General features: G+C 44.2%; 2 protein-coding genes across 16 annotated transcripts in view; one reads left to right on the forward strand and one right to left on the reverse strand.

Moving 5' to 3' along the window:
- Positions 1-22,032, reverse strand: part of MED12L (mediator complex subunit 12L) — a 360,120-nt gene that overhangs the window by 149,465 nt on the left and 188,623 nt on the right. The gene's annotated exons all lie outside the window — the stretch shown is intronic.
- P2RY14 (purinergic receptor P2Y14) overlaps positions 16,295-22,032 on the forward strand; it is a 55,001-nt gene continuing 49,263 nt past the window's right edge. The window contains exon 1 of one of the 4 annotated variants that reach the window (XM_008266336.5): positions 16,295-16,538. The gene's annotated coding sequence lies outside the window, so the exon portion shown is untranslated. The remainder of the gene's footprint in view (positions 16,539-22,032) is intronic. The other 3 variants (XM_008266335.5, XM_070072661.2, XM_051859068.3) reach the window with 3 other exon arrangements.

Raw genomic sequence — 22,032 nt, forward strand, 5'->3', positions numbered from 1 at the left:
AACCCGGTGCGCCGGTGCCGCTAGGTGGAGGATTAGCCTAGTGAGCCGCGGCGCCGGCCTCAGCTACGTTTTTAAGCAATGCATTGGAAATGTTGAATGCAGCTAACTTCAAGCAAGTAATTTCAGAAAAAAAAAATGTGTGATTAACAAGAGAAGTAGATTTTGGACACAGTACTCTGAAGTTACATTTGTTATTGTTGTACCCTTACAATGCATTAAACTTACATGCTAAGGGTGCAGAAGAAAAAATGGAAGCTTGGCTAATAATCAAGTATATTTAGTTCACCAAATGGTCACTTAACACTGTTTTAGAAAAACCATTAGTAAAATGAGCTTCCCTTGATGTCCAACCTTTAACAGAGCTATTACTAGTTTAAAAAATAGAACCGTAAGATGAAGCAAGTCAAAAAGTACAATAACCTTTTAAATTCTAGAAAGTTCTCTGCTGTAAAAACCTTTGGACTGCCTTCTTTTTCAAAGCCATCAGCTGTGCGGGCCTTGATGAAGTGCCTGGCCTATTCCTAACACTGTCCCAAGAGCAGGGGAGACACTAACGGAGGAAGAGCAGTGAAGACATGTTTGCTGACCAAGATGACTTAATGGTTAAGAAAGACAAGCCACACACATGAACAAAACAGTATCACATTTCATTTAGACTTTTCTAGGTCTAAGAAGTGAAAGTGAGCAAATATGAGAGCACAAGACTAACAGCCCAACAACTACTGCCATCATCAAATGGAAGAATGGGAGCCGGGAACGACATCTAGGGAGTACGTCAGGTGTGGCAGCGAGGTTGGCGGCAAAGGGGCTGAAGAATTATCTGAGGGCGTCTATCAAAATCTCCATCTGCCCATCAAGATTTCAATTCTATAAATGCAATGTGCACTAATGCACGTGGATTTATATGCACCTCTCTTGGCCACATACATAGCTCCATCCACCCCATCCCTGTGACACCGGCTAGATTAAGATGGCCACAGTTTAGATCACCCAAAGAGAAAGATTAATTCCTTCCTCTGCCTTCCTCACAAAGTCCAGGTGAGTTACAGCCACAATGCATAAAAAGGAGCAATGTCAGAAGTGGGAAAATGCAGTACAACGTACCCTAGCCCTTCCCTGTGCTGTTTTTCTCCACCACATCACCGCTCCCAGTCAAGACTCTCAAAAACAGGATTACCCACGTCACTGTTTATTTACCAAAGACTAAGAAACGACGCTCTTTAGTAACTTCCCTGGCTCCACTCAGCCCTCCTGAGTTCACTAAGTCCTTCTCCACACCAGATCTCATTTCATCATCTAGGTTAGGTCTTCACTCTAAAAAGGTCTTTAAAATACTTTAAATCTAATTTCAATGTTTCTAAAACTGAATTTCTGTAGTTATTGAACACATTTATGTGATGGTGGTTTTATTTTCTCTAAAATGACATTATTAAATCAATGGGACATTTTAAAACACTGGCTTAGAAAAATTTTTATTCCCATTTTTTAGAAAGTCATGTGAAAAAAAACATCATAACAACACTGCTTGAACCTTATATGAATGCCCGCATTGTGGTCAGAAAAATTATTTACCCACGACAAGAAAGAATAAATCACTCACACAAGTGAAAGACCATAAATAGGAGTAGCATAAAATACAGTGCTACTGACAGACACTAACAAATACTCCATTAAAAGTGTAAAGAAGAATCCTGTGTGACTTTTTTTTTTTCAAATAAATTGATAATTCACAAATAATCTGAAATCTAAAATCTCTTATGTAAGGCCTCTGGAGTATAGTTAATATTTCAAAATCCTCCCAGTGGCAAGAAATACCATGTTTATTCTCCCTTACACTCAGAAGAGAAACATGTGCATAGAGTTTCCCAAAGGAAATCTGTCTACTTTTCTTAACACTGACATTCAGAGAATCTGATCTTGTAGAAAGTCTCTCAACTACCTTTTAAATACTTTATGGTCATTTCCAAAAAACATGCCAGGATTTTATTTCTTTGCTAAGCTTGAAGGGAATAAACAGTGCCTAGGAAAATGCACAAATTTAGATAAAATACTGGAGGCAAACTGGAGGTCTGTTTGCACATGCATGTGTATACAGGAGAGTAGAGCTGAAGCATAAAGAAATTTTCTGATCATATGGGGAAATGTAATAAACTAGGAAAAAAATAAACAAGAAAACGATGAGGGCTGGCATCGTGGCATGGCAGGTTAAGTTGCCACCTGCAAAACCAATACCCGACATGGGCGCAGGTTCCAGTCCTACGTGCTCCACGTCCAATCCAGCTCCCTGCTAATGCACCTGGGAGAGCAGCGGATGATGACCCAAGTATATGGTCCCTGCACCCACGTGGGAGAACCAAGACGACGCTCTTGGTTCCTGGATCCTGGCTCCTGGTTTCAGATAGGACTGCTCCAGCCATTTAGGAAGTAAACCAGCAAGGGAAGATCTCTTTGTGTCTCTCCCTCTCTTTCTCTAACTCTGCCTTTCAAATAAATAAATAAATATTTTTAAAAAACAAAAGGGGGAAAAAAGGTAAAATAAAGCTTGGGAACCACCTAAATCGTGTAAATAAAGATTTTTCCAGAAAAAAAAAACACACAAGAATCCAACTAACAAATCAGTAAATGCTTTGTGAGCACATACCATGGAAAGACACTGCACTCACCATGATAGATAAAATAACTTTGGAGATCCCTAGTTGATGTCTAAAAGTACTTAAGATGAAACATTTTCAGATTTCAACACAACACAAGCATTTGGTAGATACAGAATTTAGCTTCCTGCGTAGCCCTGTACCACCACCTAGTGGTAGAATTCATAAAGCAGGTAAAGAAAATGTCATTTCTATCTGAGACTATCAACAACACGGTCTTGCCCTTTGCTGCGCACTTCCTTTAGATGCCTTTAATGCTAACGTATACAAAGGCACAACCTGGAGCTGTCTAGAGCAATGTGAGATGGAAATGTTTGAAAAGAATTATTAACACCTACAAAAGTTACCACATAGATGTAAAAAGAGCAAAAAGTGAAAATCACACCTGGATATTATAGGGAAATGCTACAACTATTGAGCTCCCCTTCCTAATATTTGGCACACAGAAATGTTAAAAACAATGTATAACATTATGTGTGGTTTCAAAAGGAAACTATAATCATTAAAATCGAAGAGTGAGGAATGAGACTGTCAGTGTTAAATAAAATTTCCCACCAACGCATCAAGAAACTCATAGGATTTAAGTGGCAATATTCACCTTGAATGCACTTCAACTCTTAGAAACCACAATGAAAAAACACTCATCTAAAATAATAAAAATCATAAAATGTGGCTGGCTGTTAGACCACACATATCTTTTTCCCCTTGTCTAGAAACTCAAGATATGGAACTAAACTGGAAATCTCATTACTTCATGAAGTTTTCTAAGCAAACGTCCTTTATGGCTAAGCTGACTGATTCCTTGATGAGTTACATAGAAGAACTGTGATTGTCACTTGGACAGTTGCTAAGGAGCTGGGAGAATTGAGGCCCATGTCTCATGAAATCCACCCCAGTTATTGGACAATGGTGGATGAGATTGTCACCAGGTTTCCTGGAGAGCTAGCAGTGAAGTTAGTATTTTGTGCCATTACTTAGTTAACATAATGAGGTAGGTAATATTTGAATCATGTTTCTGGGAGACTGGTGTTATAATAATACTCCAAATACATATATGTCAGAAATGTGAATTCAAAGACTGTCCATCAGTACATGCATTATCATAATCATAATATTTTGAGAGGAAAATCTACCATAAAATGATATGTAATGAAGTCCACAAATACTTAGGCGCAACTTTTTGAAAAGTCGTCATTCATTCAACATGAAGTAGTCAAATGCTTGCAATTTATACACAGTAAAGTGAATTTCACAGACACAAATACAACTTGTGATCCAAATGCCACTTATATTATCATCATTGTTAAAGTGGCTTTCTAAAATGAATAACTCTTCATAAGCTTCCAAAATAAAACAAAGTATTTACTAGGAACTATATTCCTGTAAAACCATGGTCTAAATAAAACCAGGCAAAAAATAACACGCTATGTGTAAAACAGGGAGAGACGTTGATAAATAGGTCAGCCCCTTGTGGAAACGCTTAACGGCCGCTCCCACAGCGAGCATGGGAAAAGTCTTCACAGTGCAAAACAGCCTCATACTCATCAAGACAACAAGCACCCATGGCCCCAGTCACCAAACACTGGGACAACAAATACCCAGAATCTGACAAAACACCGCTGAGGTAGCAACGCCCTTCTGAGAGCCCTGATCTAAATTATAGAACCATGTGTGGACAGAGAGAAGAATATTACCCAAGGTTTCAAGCAATACAAACTCAGGCTTCCTGAACCATTTGCAGAGGGATAGAGTAGTAACAAATTAATAGATAATATGGCAAAGTTTCTCATCCCCTCTTCTGCATAGCCAAAAAAACTGTAAAAAGCAGCCAGCTGATGATTTCAATGCAGTCTATATTCATGCTTCAGACAAAGAACACCACACTGAAGTTCCACATTTGCTTTAAATTCCATTTGAAATACAGCTTTGCAGGTGCAAATAGACATATCAAAATCAGTATCTCCCAGAGACTCCTGAAGAGACAAATTAAAAAGATAACAATAATGATAAAGCCTTACACAGTGCTCACTAGACACTGTCCCAAGCAATCTGCACAATAAACTTGTTAATTTTTACAACATCCCTATGAAGTAGGTATCCTATTAACTCATTTTTCAGATGAAGAAAGTGAGCCACATAGGAATAGGGCACATGGCTGGGCAGTGAAGTGCCCGATGGTAGCAGGTGGTGACAGCAGTGAGTCTGAGTGTCAAGTGCATGCTGCAACCAGGACCCCATCTTGTTTTTCCCCACACCCATCCAAGGACAGAACCCACCCTTGAAATCAGTTAATGGTATCACCACCCACCAGTGCAAAGGCACTGAACTGGGAATCAGAGAATCCTTAGGAATCCTTTCTCTCATCCTATACCCCACTCCTTCCATCATCACCATTCACTACACTACACCAGAGCCTGCCAATCCATCAGCCAGAGACGGACAAACCTGCCCCTGGCCAAGCTCAGCCCCGGTGAGAGACTGCGGTCTCCTGAGTGAGCAAGGATCCTGGAGTTGGTCAGAACTGGATCTCAGCACCATGATTGGTAACAGACAGCACTACTACTGGAGGCCTTGATTTCTCAGTCTTTCCCAGTCTCCTGAATACTCTGCTCTAATGCATAACCATGAACGGTGATTTCCTAAAGAAATAAAAATAGTTAATATCTGCTGAGCACTCCCTACACTCTAGTGCTTCTTCTTAGCACCCAAGCTGTACAATCCATATAATGCCCCAACCAACACTTGGGGAAGAACTAAAGATGAAAACTACCTTCCCCCAGGTCATACAGGTAACTGAAGCAGTTCGTGGGGTCCACAAGCAGGCAACGTGGCTCCAGAGGCTCGGATTTTAACTGCAGCTCAATACTGGAATGAGATGGATTCCTCAAGGTGTTACTCATAATTACCAAAAGCCTTGCTGATTATCTAAGTTGCAAAGTGCAATGAACACAAATAGACTTCATCAACACTGTGAATAAGACTTGGAAAGCTCTCCCAATTAGACCTCAGGATTTAATGCACATTGCAGAGAACACACAATATTACGAGAAAATCAAGTTGAGCTAATAAATCATGTATTTTCTAATCATTTTATTTCCTTATCATTGGAATGACCAAGAGATTCACTGTTAAAACCCAGACACTTCTTTCATCTCAACTTTTGAGTATGTTTGCTTATTTATTAGATTATTTAAGCTACACAAACTTCATGTATTTCATACACACAGATTTAGGAACACAGTGAAACTTCCCACCCTACCCTTCCTCCCTCCCACCCATGCTACAACCCTTCCTCCTCTTACCTCTCCCATTCCCAGACGCTTTTGAGAATGAAAGTGTCACTGCCTGACCCGGCACAGCCAGTGCAAAGGGGAGCAAGTATGGACCAACAAGACATAAGGCCCCTACACTCACAGCACTCGTGAAACTGCATTTCCTGGTAGAAACAAGCAGTTCTGGATCAGAGAAAAGAACACAATGACTTCAGCTTTCTCATCAATGAGAAGCCCACACCATGCAGCTTCTTCCCTCTGGCCACCACAAAGCTGTGAGCCCCCGGCTGCCGGATTAGCAGCCACTCTGCAAACACACCGAATGGATGCTGCCTGGGACTGTGGATAAACGGTTTTTCTAAGTATTGCTTATTGCACGCAATTTTGCTTAATGCCACAAGAAAGAACACAGCCCACCCAAACTGAACATCTTCCTTTGCTCTCGCTTCCTGAAGGAATACATGATCTAAATTCTAATTTATATTCTTTGTCTCCTCCAAAGCAAAACCTTCACCAATAATGCTATTACCTGTAGGCACCAAAATTATGCTCAGTGTGATTTCAAGAGCTCCCTTGGAGATGGAGGCTGCACTTGCCCTTCTATTCTAAAGCTCAGGCTCCCGTGGAGGTGACCCCTAAAAACCAGGAAGCAGAGCCCGGGGAGGGCACAGGCATCCTCTAAAGCCAACAGAGGGGTCAGATTAGCACCATCTACAATGAGTCTCCGATTCTCCTGAGATAGGCTAGGGAGGGGGGTTCAGCCTGCCAACTAGCACAGAGGATTTGAATTAATCCTGTCCAGATCCAAGTCAAAGCAGCTCAGCATGGACTCTTTGCTGACACTGACAGAAATCCATCCTTTTGGCTAGGTCAGATAAGCGTGACCACATGTCTTCATCCAACCCATGTCTTAGTGCCTCCTGCCTGCTGCTGTAACAGAGCGCCGGAAGCTGAGTGAGTCACACACAGCACACATTCACTGCTCACAGCTCTGGATGCTGTCAGTCTGGGATCGAGGCCCAGGCAGACTCTATGTGGAGGGGGTGCCTCTTTCCTGTGTCCTCACACAGTGGAAGGGCAAAAGGGCCTCTTGTTTAAGGACACTAACCCCATTCCCAAAGGCCCCACCCTCCTGACCTCATCACCTCTTCGCTGTGGCTTAGATTGGGCTATGAATTTTGCAGGCACACGACATAGCACCACTTCATGGACCCTGGGACATGGAGCAACAGACAAAACCAACCGTGCAACTGCTTTTGAAAGCTCTGCTCAGAGACTACATCCTGGGACCTTCCTGAAAGCAGCTCAGGGAAAACTGGCCTCTAAACTCACAGTATACAAAAGGGCCTAAGAATAGCCAGTGTGGGAGCCAATGCTGTGGTGTAAGAGGTTAAACACCTGCCTGCAGTGCTGGCATCCCATACAGGCACTGGTTCGGGTCCTGGCTGCCCCACTTCTGCTCCAACTCCCTGCTGATGGCCTGGGAAAGCAGTGGAAGATGGCCCAAATGTTTGGGCCTTTAGCACCTGCGTAGGCGACCCAGAGGAAGCTGCTGGCTTTGAAAGGGCTTGGCTCCAGCTGCTGCAGCCATTTGGGGGAGTTGAACAAGCAGGCGGAAGACCTCTCTCTCTAACTCTGCCTTTCAAGTAAATAATTAAATCTTAAAAATAAAATAATAACTGTTGTGCTCAAGTTATCAACTAGAGAGATGTGTAGCTGTCTATAGCATTAAGTTCTGAAAAACATGGAATTTCCCAGTCAGGCTACCAAACAAATTTAATAACCAAGGATAACTACCCAACTTTCCCACGACCTGGAACTAGAAGCAAGTGTGCTTGGCTCATAGTTTGCTCAGTAGAGAAGATGTCTGATTCTACATAACTTCAGGTGGTGCTCATCGTGAGGTGGGACAAAAACCGGCATGTGATCACCCACAGCGTTTTGACTTCAGTTAACCCTGAGCCATGTCCCCAGAAGTCTCACGACCTCAGTTCCCGTCCCCTGAACTCTGCTCCTCCCACACACCACCACAGCAGGGGCAAAGCAGCCTCTGTCAGTCGATCAGGATAACTCTGGGAAAGTTCTGCCGTCAAGTGTTTCCCTCCCTCTCCCAAAGCTCACTGACCTTCCAAAGTCCGTTTTCCTAGCTTGCTCCATTGTTTACTAAAAAGTCGGGCGGATAGAGCACTCAGTAAATCGTCTCATAAAGCAGTTCGTCCCCCCCCCCCACCCACCCAGCAACCCGTCTCAGGTTGAATCATTATGCACCTCGGGGGTTCAGATACTTACAAAACAGGCTGCAAAGTGGGCAGACATAAGTGATTAGCATTGATTAATGCACTGGGCCAATATTACTCAAGACACCCACTGTGTTCGGGTTAAGTCCATCACCTCAGTTATCTTTACCTACAGAACCAGAGCACCCAGCTGGGGGATTTTCTGTAGCTCCCTCCTACTCTGATTCCACATTCACTCAACAAGCATTTCTGCACACCTAGCAGACACTGGAGATCCCAAAACAAAGATGCCAGCAAATCAGCCACCACCCCTTGCGGTCAGGCACGATATAGAATCACAGGCCATGCCAGAGAGCCATGGACAACACAGAGGCATCAGGGACATGTCCCAATTCTGCAACAGGGGAGAAAAGGCTTGGGAGTGTGGACACGAGCAGAACAAAGATGAGAAAGAATACAGTTCTAAGCACTGAAAATGAAAAGGGAACTACTGCCTTCTGCTCCTTTTGCATCTCTCCCTGAAACCACAGAGAGAAGAGGAAATGCATGCACAGAAGTTTTAGCTTTTGTAACATGCTTCTGAATGTTGATTCTCAGCTAAGAATTCCTGCTAATTCGCAAGGGTTTAAACCTAGTTGAACACTAGCAAAGAAGATCTGTGTGAGCACCACAACTAACTGGAATTAGATAGTCAATTCAGGACTCAGTACTGGCAACCTACACCGAGTGAGCTTTTGTGAATTATTTAATAAGCTATGTAAATATTGCCCACATTATTGTATAAAGTCACTACACTCAATCTGCCAGAAGGTGGCGATATTGCACCAGACATCTGTTCCTCCATTACAATTCTGGGATTAAGGAAATGAACAATTTCCAGTGAATTCCCCTGCCTGTCACTCATTGAGGTTTTATTTTATTTTATTTATTTATTTTTTGACAGGCAGAGTTAGAGAGAGAGGGGGAAAGGGGGAGGGAGAGGGGGAGAGAGAGAGAGAGAGAAAGAGAAAGGTCTTCCTTTCTCCGTTGGTTCACCCTCCAAGTGCAGCCAGTGCGCTACACCGATCTTACACCAGGAGCCAGGTGCTTCCTCCTGATCTCCTGTGCGGGTTCAGGGCCCAAGGACCTGCAAGAGGAGCAACCAGGACATAATCCGGCGCCCTGACCAGGACTAGAACCTAGGGTGCCCGCGCCGCAGGCAGAGGATTAGCCTAGTGAACTGTGGCGCCGGCCCCTCATTGAGGTTTTAAAAGAGACATTATTTTTTTAAAAAGTTTTATTTATTTATTTGAGAGGCAGAGTTACAGACAAAGAGAGGGAAAGACAAAGAGAAAGGTCTTCCACCTACTGGTTCACTCCCCAAATGGCCACAATGGCCAGAGCTGAACCCATCAGAAGTCAGGAGCTTCCTCTGGGGGCCCAAGGACTTGGGACATCTTCCACTGCTTTCTTGGGCCATAGCAGAGAGCTGGATCATAAGAAAAGCAGTCGGGACACAAACCAGTTGCCCCTACAGGATGCCGGTGCCACAGGTAGAAGCTTAGCCTATTATGCCACAGCATCAGCCCCTAAAGAGACATTATTTTGCAATGCAGTGGCTCTTCCTGCCCTATTCCAAATCAAGGAACTGACCTGCACAGCATTCAAAGCCTCAGGAGGGCAAACACAAAAAGGCAGAGAGCATGCATAGCCCCATGCTGTACACTTATCTAAAGCTTATCTTCAATTCCTTTTAACAACACACAAAAACTTAATGGCATACTGAAGTATGAAATGCTCAGCATGTCATTTAAGATTTCCCACATTACGCTGACTTTCCTACCATCACACCTCTCCCCGTATCATTCCTTTAATTCTAGACTGACTTTCACTGCATTCTAGCAACAGAAGAGCCTTCCAACAAGAAGCACATAAGAAGCCAGCTCCTTTGCAGATCCTGGAGGGAAATTTCCAAACCCACTTCCTTTAAATATCTTTCCACTTTTATGTAATGTTTATCTTGGGCTTTGTACTAAAATCCTCTACATTCTTATCCCAGTCTATTTCTCAGCATCCAGTGAGATCCTGTCTCCAACCATGACCCCCAACACATACAAACACATACACGATTATAAATCACTTGCTAGCAAAACCTCTTGGGATTTTTTTAAATGCTTTAATTTTTAATTTATTTATTTGGTTATCAGAGAGACAAAGACAGAGACCTCCCATTCTACTGATTCACTCCCATGTGCCCATAATGGCCCAAAGCTGGGAGCCAGGAACTCAATCCAGGTCTCCAATGTGGGTGGCAGGAACCCAATTACTTGAGCTATCAATGGCTGCCTCCCGGAGTCTGCACTGAGAGGAAGCTGGCATGGGGGGGGGGGGGGGGGGGACACTATGATGTGAGACACTGAACCTTAACTTCTGGGTTAAACACCCCAAAACATTTTTTAAAAGTTTTAAAAATTACATAATCCAGGGACCAGCACTGCGGTATAGTGGCTGAGGTCACCGCCTGCAGTGCCGGCATCCCATATGGGTGCCAGTTCAAGTCCCAGATGCTCTACTTCTGATCCAGCTCTCTGCTAGGGCTTGGGAAAGCAGTGGAAGATGGTCCAAATCCTTGGGCCCCTGCACCCACACTGTAGACCCAGAGGAGGCTCCTGGCTTCAGATCTGCACAGCTCCAGCAATTGCAGCCAACTGGAGAGATGGAAGACCCCTCTCTCTCTACCTCTCCTCTCTCTGTCCTCTCTCTCTGTGTAACTCTTTCAAGTAAATAAATCTTTTAAAAAAATTATGTAATCCAGCAAATAGTGGCTATCATTAATAATATATCCATTGAAGATGTTCAAATTTATCTGAATATCTATCAGTAGGAATTGATTTAATAAACTGTAGAATACTACCATGCTATGAAAAAGGAAAGGATCTATCTAGGCAGGCTTCACAAGGCTCCACAGCAGCAAGTGGGGACAAAGCGAAGTGCACTGGTGTCTTACCGGTGGTTCAATGAAGCAACTGCGGACAAACTGGGATACAACAGTTAACAAATTCTTTTTGTTGTTTTTGAACTCACTTGTTATAAATAAAAGAGATTTCAAAATATGTAATGTTAAGAATCATGCAGAGTTGAATCTTTGGATGAGGTACAAAATTGGACATTTATGGAATCAAGATGTAAGAAAGCTAGCTTTTATGGGCAGTTGGTGACAGGCTAGATGGAAACTAGCTGGAAACAATAACAGACGTATTTTGGGATTACATGTGTCAACCTCACTCTGTTTGCAGGATGAATACACAAGGGATGTTTATATATAACCAGTCTTAATACTAACAAAGCAGGATTCTGCCTGGAAATGGCACTGAAGAAAGGAAATGTGTTGTGCTTGTGAATGTGTGGGGTGGGCTGGGGGTGGCAGTCACAGCAGGGATGTGTGGGAGCTTCTGGGAAAAAAGCTTAATCTGGATGCAATCCCACAGTACCTTCATCTCAGAATTCCACAGAAGGAAATGGGAATGTGGTGAGAACATGGAACACTTCAGCATAAATCAAAACAGCACAGGAGCCGCCACAGTGACGTAGCAGCTAAAGCCACCGCCTGCAGTGCCGGCATCCCATACAGGCGCCGGTTAAGCCCAGGCTGCTCCACTTTGATCCAGCTCCCTGCTAATGTGCCGAAGAGTAGCAGAAGATGGCACAAGGGCACGGACCTCTGTACAAACGCGGGAGACCCAAAAAGAGCTCCTGGCTTCTTGCTTCAGCCTGGCCCCACCCTGGCCGTTAAGGCCGTTTGGGGAGTGAAGCAGTGGATGGAGGGTCTCTGTCTCTCCCTCTCTCTGTAACTCTGCCTTTCAAATAAATAAATCTTAAAACAAAAAAAATCAGAATGCCACACATGAAAGGGAAACAAATATTGACTATTTTAGCTTTGCCTTTTTTTCCTTTTTTGATGTAGGAATCTTGAAAGCAGGGATGTCTTCTCTTACTTTTCATTCCGTTATTATTAAATTTTTCATAGTATGCCTTTTGTCTAGTATTGAATCAAGCCCAGTTATTTGTGTTGCTAAATTTCATAATATCTAATATTAAAACATTAAAAATACATAAAGATATAACCAATAAAAATATTTACCAGGCTGAAATATTTTTTCAAACATTAATCAGATACATATTGGTAAATCTATCAGAGAAAAATATGGTCAAGCACCTTTAAGCACATCTACAAAATACCCAGCCTAAATCTTACGGAAAACCAGAATGGCAACAGGGCAGATCTAAGTCCTGCGTGGAAAGGTTTCTGAATCGTTCACAATATGCCCACATTTCCAAAAGCTCCACACTGGAGGATGGCTGGGACCTGGCTGAAGGTGTGAGCCGCTTAGACAAGGAAGATTTACTGCTAGGGCTTCCAGGCTAAGAGGAGACAATGACGTAAGACAATGCAAGAACAAACATCGCACCGATTAACATTGGTAGGAAAAACCGATGGGGTTGGGGGCACAGAGCACACTGAAACATGAAGGTACCAGAAGTGGGACATCACTGAGCTCCATTTGCTCTGTGTCCCTCCTCCTTGGGCTTCACCCATCTGTGGCTCTTTCAGCCATCCTGCGCCCCTAGGTCTGTGACACTTGCTCATTAGTACTACTCTATTATCACCTGGACCATTAACATTTCTGTTCTCAGGGCACAAGTCCCCATGGGTGTCCCATACCACAGGTAACAAACAAGTAACCAATAAGGGTCTAGCACTTGGAGAGATCTGAACAAATAAAACAGGCTGAGAGGCAGAGCATCTGTCTGGAGGGTCAAAGTTCCTTCAGGAGTGAGGACAGAGACAGCGTAACAGAGAAGGGCAGGGACACTCAAACCTGACCATAATACAGACTCCAGCCAAAAACAAAACAATTCTGATTTAGTTCCTTCAAAGTAGGGTCTTGGAATCTTAATTGAAAAAGTTTCCCAAGTGATGATGGTGGCTCACCCGGGATGCAAACCACAGCCTTAAAGGAGCCAGAAAGAACTACTGCAGAGTATCCAGGTGAGCAGGGGCACGGAGGACCATCCAGAGGCCACTGGGAAAGGCAGCAGCTCCATGTTTCTGGCTTAAAAGCACTCCCAAACAAAGAAGGAAAAACCACAAGACCTACTCTTGCCCTGCTATCAATCAAGTCCTATGGGCAAACACTCTACTAACACTCTCTCTCTCCAGACACACATCCTAACAACACCCGGTAGTTCACGAAGTTCCTCTTGCACACTTCCACATTTATCTTCCCCCATTCCAAGGCAAGCACAGCCTAACTGCTGACTCCACCAGTTGCCATGGCTTCTACCATCACTGCCACCCGCACCACTTCACCTGCTGGGCCTCACTCTCTTTACACATCTCATCTTAGATAGAATTTCACACGCACACATGATCAATCAGTAATTCTGAATGAGAAAAGACCCTTCCTGCAGTGTTCCGGAAGAATGTTCCAGTCCACCTGACTTTCAGGTGTTTGAAGAAGCCATGAATCAGTGGTCACAGTCTGGTTCTAAGAAACGACTGGACTAGAGAAGGAAGCTAAACTCAATCTAAAGAAAGTTCCACAGTCCAGTCCTGCCCCCTTCTGGTGACTTAGTTACACCTCGTGAGGCCCGATTTTCTCATCTGTAAAAATAGGAAGTCGTCCCTTGATGGGCGGCTGTGCACGGGCTGTGAAAGAGCCCAACAGAGAGGAACTCCTCAGCCTGCAGGGGTCCACGGCTTGATCCAATCTTCTTAGCTGGACTTTCCCTGCGAGTGCCTGGCAGTCCCCTCCCCACCATCCTTGCCCTGCCAATTGCAACACTACAATAAGAGAGAGGTCTGCAAACCAGCTGCTCGCAAGCCAAGTCTAGTGCACAGCCGGGGTCTGTTTGAGCCCTCAAGGTGGTAGGCCACCCCAGGGTTGCAAAGTGTTGGATTTAGAAACCACCTTGTACAATCAGAGGAGACATTCAAGGGCAGGACCTGAGCACAGGCTCCAGGAGCCGCTCTCCCAGGGTCCAAATCCCAGCTTGCACAGTGACTCAGTTTCCTCAACGCCAAAGAAAATGGTGGAGGAGGGGAGAGTCCTGGAAGCTCTCTAGCCCATGAGGTTGTTGCAAGTAGTCAGTGTACTGATTATCCCGGCTCATCCAGAAAAAAGACACCACCACAGCCGGGCAAGCGCTGAGTGACAGCTGACCCCAGGGTAGGCCATTTATTACCCACTTTTCCTCAGTCCCTCTATTTCCAATTCATCATCACAGGACCATCTGCAGGGTGATGATCCCTTTGGCCTTGAACTAGGCAGCTCCTGATTTTAAGAAGCAAGCAAGCAAAGAAATCACGATTTTTTCCTCAGTGAGACACGGTAACAGGCACGTGGGTCAGCCCACAGGGATATGAAGCACACAACAGCACTGAGACCATCAGTGGGTGTTTCTGATCCTGCTGGGGTCGACAGTACCTCCTGCAATAAATCAGCGACATCTGAGAGCCGCAGCGCTGAGTCTGTCAATGCCAAGTCACCCATCTACTCAGTTTACATCTGGAGGACTTCGTAATGCGTCCTGGCCCTCAAGGTCCCTCCTTACGTCTACTTGTCCCTAAATCCACTATGCATCAGAGCTGTTGCCTCACAAGCACACTGGTGATCTTAGCCCCTTCATCAGAGCAGCAGCAAGGACAATTTGGGCCCTGGGGGTAGGGGGGTCTGGAGAATGGGTCCCCCTAGCAGAGCCAAGTGGGGAGCTTCCAAAACCAGCTCTGGTTGCCTTAGATCTCAGCCCAAGGGTCAGTGGTGACCAATAAGCTTGTAGGCGGGACACACACACACACACACACACACACAAAATGCACCTCATCAGAGAAAGAACCTGGGGAGCCTTGAAGGAGCTCAGTTGCCGCTCCATCTCCAGGACCCAGAACACTGCCAACCACATAGCAAGCACATTGCAAGTACCGGGCATGGCACAAGGACTTAATAGTTACCCATTAATACAACTGCAAATGCATAGGATATGTTGTTAAGGCAAACTGAACTTTACAAGTTAAGCCGTCAGCCCACAGTCTAGCCATGGACGGACCTAAGCGAACACTTGAAATGCAGGAGCCTTATAAAGTCTTTGGAACCCCCTGTTTTCTTTCTTTCTGGTTCTGAGGCACCCACTTTCAAAGGGGCCTTTGGAGCCTACTTCTGAGTACTTCCAATTCTCATGGCACTGAAAGTATGAAAAGGACATGGGAGCACTCCACAGGACCTTACAAATTACATTACAGAGCCTGAAAGAGAACTGAAAATAGGTAGACTCAACACAGTAACAAAAGCAGCACAAACCTGACCAAACATTCACACACAATGAGTTTACTGGAAGTCCTACTCCTGACGTATTTGTCAATAATGTTCAAACACAAAAAAGTAATGACAGAAATAGTGACAACAGCAACACCTCTTATCTAACAGATGTGTTTGCTGGTTTCAAAATGCTTCTTCACTCAAAAACTAATTCCACGTTTCCAGTTAACTCCAATTCCCAACCCACTCTAGATACGCCACGCAGCCTGCTAGTTGATCATTTCCTCTGAGAAGGGTGTTTCAGACCGAGCCCATTACTTCCTTATCCCTTAGCACATGCTGAATGGCAAAGTTTGAAAAAGAAAACCTATTAAGGTTGTTCCCCAGCTGTTCATTTCACCAGATGACATGGACATGTGCACAAAAGTGGCAGAAAATTTAAAAAAAAAAAAAAAAAAGCTGAGAGGCTAAGAGGCCTGTGCTGTTACTCAGCAAGTTAAGCACCAACTGTGACATCAGCATCCCTTTTGAGTGCAGGTTCAAGTCCTGGCTGCTCCACTTCCGATCCAGCTCCCTGTTAATGTGCACCTGGGAAAACAATAGAAGATGGCCCAAGTACCTGGGCCCCTGCCAACCACGTGGGAGACCTGGATGGAGTTCTTGGCTGCAGCTTCAGCCTGGTCCAGCCCCAGCTGTCTGCCATTTGGGGAGTGAAACAGCAGATGGAAGCTCTCTCTCTCTGTAACTCTTTCAAATAGATAAATATGTCTTTAAAAAAACAAGAAGCCAGGCTGGTCTTGCTATTGCTGAAGGAAAGGAACCAGCAAAGATTTCAGCCAGACACCCCCACAGAGCAAAACACCTCCTTCTTCCTCCTTGTTTCCATTTCCCAGCCTTCAAGAAGTGGTAACTGACCAGTGTGGCGGAGTTACAGCCGACCTACCCGCTGGCGGTTTCCGTCAAGTTCCTGATTTTCATCTGTTCTTAAAGATGAGCAGTAACACTGGGCAGAGCACGGTTGCTCTGGAGCCTGCCCTGAGGCGTATTCTGAAATGAGTGCCGTTTGACTCGCAGCTGAAGCAGGTAAGGAAACAGCTTTTCCATGAACTACCGAGGTGTGGACGTGAGGGGTGCGTGAGAATGGAGATTTCTGAGCAGAGCTGCAACCGTGCTGAGTAATGCTGGAGGATCCCAACTCACATTTTTCTCAGTGAGTTCCTTTTTACTTGAAAATTATAATTAGTGTGTCAGAATGTTTGCTCTCGCTAACTCTGGGATCCAAATCTGAGACATTATCATGGATGATTATTTAGGATTTCCAACTGTGGTTCCCAAAGTATATCTCTAATGAAGAGCTATCAAAGAAAATGATAAAGTTATTCAACTAGGAAAAATAGTTCAAAAGCTTCTGAATGTGCATCAAAACTGCTCAAGAGTACAAGATCAGTTATTAGAATATGACTTACAAGTTTCAATGTTTGTAATTGTGTGTACATAGGGACACAGTTGTATCTAATTGTATATATACTTCTATAGGTAAAAGCTTTTATTTTTCTCATTAGTGAGAGAAGTTAACCCTACTAACATGTAATAAAATACTTATTTCCCTTTCTATTTATTTGCCTTTCATGAAGAAGTAGACGCCATATCTGTCATTTACATAACAAAACTCTGACTTCATAGGCTACTTGTTTATGGTCTATGACAAATCAGCGTAATTGCTTTAAGTTCTTAAAATGTTATGTAAGCATACTTCCAAAAGTTCATTGAAAAATAAAAAAGATGTCATTTTAGTGCACAAAAAGACTGGAATCCATGTGTAAATTTTTTCATAATATGCATTTTTCATTAATCTTTTGAAAAAAACCCTCTCCTGGTAAGCTTAAATTATATACAAATCTATATAATGTCTGCATATCCAATTGATCCCATCCAATCCATTCAGTCAACATTTTTTAAAAGCACAATTAACTTTATTAACAAAAGTGAATAAAAGATACTGGTAAAAACTAAAAGTTGTAGCTTACATATTTATCTTTTTAAAACAAAATTAGAAATCAATTTAGCACTAAAAAAGCTAAGTATCACTGAGCTAAAAAAATACACTATGAAATATTAAAATAGTATTTTATGATTTATAAGCTTGCAATAAATCTTATATTTCAATAAAAATTTCTAAAAATATACATGTGCATACAGAAGTGTGCACACACACGTATAATTTCACGAAAGTATATGACCATGAATTATCTACGGCCAAGCATGCTAACCCTTAGTGAGAGAGCAATGAGGAAATACCAAAGTACTCCAAGGATAAAGACCCAGTAAGGGCAACTAGAGCCCTGTGTGCCAGTTCCACACTGGGCAAACGGATGCTGACTAAATATCCTGACGAGGCTGGCAGCCGCCCTCGCCAGGAGCCAGTCCTGAGCACAGGGAGATGGCTGACTCCCTCCTCTGCGTTCAGCTCCCACCCACAGGATTTCCACAGACCAGTCCTGCCACAGCCACCTGCTCCCCGTCCTAGTCCCCTCATCACACCAGGTCCTTCAATCTCCTTCAGTCCTCTGCAGCTACCTGCATGCTCAATCATGTATTCACAGGAGAGCACTGAGAATTCCCTGGCAAGAAAAATGCTTAATCTAGTACTGTTGCACACATACTTCGGGAGAAAGTTACAGCAAAAAAGTAAAATTAAACACATAAAATTATAATCATTACTGACACCATTAAAAATGAAATACAACTGGAAAGGAACGGACAAGCAGCACAGAGGAGGAGAGGGACATCTCAGGAGAATTGTGGAGAAAATACTTTAAATTTTTATTTCTTTTATTTTATTTGAAAAGCAGGGAGACTGGGGTGGTGGCTCAGGTAAGGGTGTTGGGGAAGATCTTCCATCCATGCTTTACTCCCTAAATGCCTGCAACAGCCAGGACTGTGCCAATCTGAAGCCAAGAACTCTACAAGTGCCTCCCATGTCGACGGCAAGGACCCCAGGACTTGAGCCATCCTCTGCTGTTTCCCAGATGTGCACAGTAGGGAGCTGGATCAGAAGTAGGGGCAGGGCTAGAACCCAGGCACTCCATCCTATCTGCCAAATGGCACCTTAACCACTGTGCCAAATGCCTACCCGGGGGAGGCGGGGGGGGAGCCACTTTAAAATAGCTGATGGTTACATGAGGCAAAAAGATACCAGATCGGAAAATGAGGAGGGAGGCTTAAGGAGCTTGGCAGACTGGCCTGTCAGAGAAGTGGTTACTTGGTAACTTTTTTTTTTTTTTAATTTATTTGACAGAGTTACAGACAGTGAGAGAGAGAGAGAGAGAGAGAGAGAGAGAGTCAGAAACGTCTTCCTTCCATTGGTTCACTCTCTAAATGGCCACTACAGCCAGCACTGCGCCGATCCGAAGCCAGGAGCCAGGTGCTTCTTCTGGTCTCCCATGTGGGTGCAGGAGCTCAAGCACTTGGGCTTCCTCCACTGACCTCCTGGACCACAGCAGAGAGCTGGATTGGAAGAGGAGCAACCAGGACTAGAACCCGGCACCCATATGGGATGCCGGCGCCGCAGGCAGAGGATTAACCAAGTGAGCCACGGCGCCGGCCCCATTTAGTAACTTGTTACCTGCCAAACTGATCAAGTCTGGTCCACCAGATTTTTTTTGTTTATTTTTTTTTTTTAAGATTATCTGTTTGAAAGGCAGAATAGAGATTTTCTAACAGCTGGTTCACGCCCCAAATGGCTACGACGACCAGAACTGGGCTGATTCAAAGCCCAGCTTCTTCCAGGTATCCTATGTGGGAACAGGGGCCCAAGCACTCGAGACATTTCCACTGCTTTCCCAGGAACATGAGCAAGGAGTTGGATCAGAAGTAGAGCAGCCTGGACTGGAACTGGCAACTATCTGGGAAGCCGGCACCACAGGCAGCAGCTTAATCTGCTATGCTACAGGTCCGGCCCACCTTTTTAAATCTCTGACTCCTCCTTGCAGCAAAGAGCAGGGGTGGGGTGAGTGGAGAGGTGTCTTCCTGACTAGCATCCTAGAAAAAGATCTAGTAAGAAATTTATTCATCTAATTTTTAGAGTAGTTACTAGGCTGTTGTTAGTTCAGAGAAAACCCAAGTTTACCATAAAACTTTCCAATCCACCTGTTCTTTGAAAGTCAAAGTGAAATATTGGTCATATGCTTTTGGAGCTGATCAATTTCAGATGCCTTTGAAATCTTTGTCTTGACTCAGTCTAAATTAAATCGCTGGCTTTTTATTCTCCACTGAAGCCTCCCATCTGTTGTTTTTGAACAGCATCAAAGGCTTTAGATACCATGTTCTGACCCTTCATCTCTCAGAGAAGAAAACAGCCAGAGAGGGGTGGGGGTTTCTACCCAATTATAGGACATCTGCTGTTGGAGTTAAGATATCAAAGAAAAAAGACAAAGATCAGCTACATGGCTTCGGAGGCTGGGCCCAGAGGGGACTGTGCACTTTGGTGTGGTCACTTGGACAAAGAGTGGAGCCTCCACTCTCCAGGATCACACACTTATTTTTATCCCATCCCTCAGAGCCACTGGACACCAGGAATGATTTATGCAAAGCAGACTTAAAATGTGCCAACTTCTGCAGTGTGAGAGAATTTGGCTAGAAGAGACTGACCTGTTGTTTCATGGGCTCTTCCCAGTGAGTCCACCCTAAGCTAAGATCCAACGTTGGCAGGTGAGCTCTCGGAAGAGTCCACCAAGGGAACCTACCTTTCCCATCTGCTACAGAAATGCAGGGAATCCCTCTCTCAAGCAGCAGACATTTCAGCCAATGAGAGCCATGGAGTTGGGATAGTCTGCACAGGGCAGAGTCCCAGAGCTCTTGAAGCTTACATTTTAATGGGAAAACAATGTTCACATTTTTAGGCTCTATTTTATAGATATATGAAGGGGGTTCTAATCTCATCAACAAACCAAACAGCATTTAAAGAAAACTCAAATTCCTAACCTAACCCTAGGGCCTGATAGCCTTGAGTGCACTGCTGACAAAAGCACAATGTGAAAGACAATCCTTGGTGTAAATCCTTAAACTGCCCTAGAAGTTGGGCCTTTGTGGTCAATGTTCTTTTTTTTTTATATAAAGATTTATTTTATTTATTTGAAAGAGTTAGAGAGACAGAGGTAGAGACAGAGAGAGGTCGGTCTTCCATCTGCTCACTTCCCAAAATGGCCACAATGACTGGGCCTGGGCCAGACCGAAGCCAGGAGCCAGGAGCCTGTTCTGGGTCTCCCACGTGGGTGCAGGGGTCAAAGGACTTGGGCCATCCTCCACTGCTTTCCCAGGCACATTAGCAGGGAGTTGGATCACAAGTGGAGCAGCTGGGACTCAAACCAGCACCCATATGGGATGCTAGTGCCGCAGGCAGAGGCTTAATCTACTATGCGAGGTGCCAGACCCAGAAATGTTCCCTCATTCCCTCTAACTGTACAACTGTGTTTCTGCACAACAATCTCACTTTGTCTCCCCAATGTAAATACTGCTGCAAGCACCACCGTTGTAGAAGTGAAAAGAGGAAGACAATGAACACAGTCTGAGATGAAAAAAACTAAGACCTAAAACCAGCTGCCCGAGTTGATGACATCTGTGAATACAGCAGCTGTCCTTGTAACCAGTGCCACTGAGGCAGCTGTGTTGCCAAAAACACAGCTTGCTTAGGTAGAAACCATCTTTAGTAAAGGGTCAATTCTCCCTTAAATACGTTACTTGAACTTCAAATGCACAATACACACTTACTGCCTAATCACGTGGTATTGTGGCAAGGTCACTGTTCTCAGAATGGGTCAGCTGAGTTCGGTACTGATTTTCCTTCATAAACCACAACCTTAGCACACACCAGTCATGTCCACATTCTCATGTTAGCTCAAGGAGGGTGATAATGTTGAAATACTTGCAAAGCTACATGAGTGAAAGCATCCAGACCCAGGCCTGGCTGCTAAAGTGCCTCCAAAACACAGGCTGCCTTAGCCGAGTGACGTGGCCAAGTTTCTCAACCAACATCCGATGGATGGATAGATGTTAAGGATGGTCTAAACTTAAGACACAAACTACACAAGACTTGGAAACAACAGTCTGCATCACTTGTTTCCATCTATGCCCACCTCTGCCCCAGTTCAGAAAGCGTACATGACCTGGTCTCACTGGGCACGACCAGCCCTTGGGTATGCAGAGCCATCTTAACACCCTAACCCAAAACTCCAAAATCTAGAATGCTCCCAAATCCATGCGGACCAACACAGCACCCCAAGTGGAAAATTCCACATCTGATCTCATGTTAAGTGGTGGAGTCAAAGCACAGGCATGCCAGAAATACAGGACAAAATTACCCTCAGGCTATGTGTGGAAAAAGTGTATGAAACAGAACTGAACAACTGAACTTCTTGTTTAGACCTGGGTCCAGTCCCCAAGAAGGCATATTACATACATGCAAATATTCCAAAGTCCAAAGAATTTCTGGTCCCAAGCATTTTGGATAAGGAGCACTCAGCCTGCAAGCACAAGTAGTATGCATTCTTCAATCAGGTTTCAAATCCCGACTCTACCT

Source organism: Oryctolagus cuniculus, chromosome 4, assembly GCF_051225735.1.
Source record: "Oryctolagus cuniculus isolate XC-2025 breed Fujian yellow rabbit chromosome 4, ASM5122573v1, whole genome shotgun sequence".
In the NCBI taxonomy this organism is placed as follows: domain Eukaryota; kingdom Metazoa; phylum Chordata; class Mammalia; order Lagomorpha; family Leporidae; genus Oryctolagus; species Oryctolagus cuniculus.